Here is a 1,242-nt window from a genome sequence, read left to right as displayed (position 1 = left end):
TCCCTCTCCAAGTTATAGTTTGCTCTTAGGTTTCAGGAAAAGAGAATACAGATTTTAGGAATGGAGATTTTCTTAAATAAATAAAAAGATGGAGTGTTGTACAAACTGCACATCTGTGCTCAGGGCCTCCGAGGGACAGTGCTGGCGTCCTGTGGTTTGTCAGCTCTTGCCCAAGAGCCCAGGAGAGGGTCACAGGCCCATAGCAGGGGAAAATAGGAGGACCCAGGGGATCAGAGGGGTCACACAGGCAAGGTGCCGTGCTCCTGGCCCCTGCTTCCACCCTAGCAGCTTAATTATAGTAAGTTTCATATACTGAGATTTTACTTAAGGCTTCATCTTGGAGAATAAAGGTCTCTGCTAGCAAAAATAACACACAAAAAAAGTGTCAGAACCATTAGTATACTGGAAAGATCATTGATAGGGGATAGGACAACTCTTGGTCCTAAGCCCTGATCCTCTATCGTGAGTTGCTGGGCAAATATCCTCACCTCCTTTTTGTAAACCTGTCGTAGAACCTCAGTGTCCCCATATGCAACATGGAAAACCAAGTCTCAATCTGGAGGCGTGTTTTGAAAATCAAGATGATAGGTAGTTCTTACCATCATTCCACATTGAGAAATCTGCGAGCTGGCCTCGGGCCTCCCCGTCTCCCGGCGGAATGCACGCCGAAGAAAGGGAAACAGGACAGAAACCCGCAGATTGCGCTGTAAATTTTCATTTAAGTCGGCACCTCACAGAACGCTTCCTTGGTAAGAAGGTGCTTGTTAAGAATACAGATTTCTGAGCTCAACCCCAAACCACGAAATCAGACCTCCTGGGAATGGGCTGGGACCTCCGAATGCATGTTTTAAACAAGCAGCCCAGCTAATTCTTATGCACATGGAAGTAGGAAATTTCCCGACTTAGATGATAAAAACAGATGGTCCCTGCGCAACCCAAGGATGGCTCAAGTTAAAGACCGTTATGACACCACCAAATGTTGGCAAGGGAGCAGACCAGCTGGAATTGTCATACGCATCTGGGGGAGGTTGAAAATGGTTCAATGACTTTGGCACTATCTACTAAAGTTAAATGTGCATTTTTTCTGTGAACCAGCGATTCCATTCTGGGGTATATATATACATCAAGGAGAAGTGAGTGCATATGTCCACAAAAAGACAGATACAAAAAATGTCCATGGCAGCTTTATTCATAACAACTTCAAACTGCGAATAACACAATTGTTCATCAACAAGCAAATGG

The sequence above is a fragment of the Pteropus vampyrus genome, unplaced genomic scaffold, assembly GCF_000151845.1.
Source record: "Pteropus vampyrus isolate Shadow unplaced genomic scaffold, Pvam_2.0 Scaffold232, whole genome shotgun sequence".
NCBI lineage: Eukaryota > Metazoa > Chordata > Mammalia > Chiroptera > Pteropodidae > Pteropus > Pteropus vampyrus.
Note: the sequence above shows the minus strand (reverse complement) of the source record.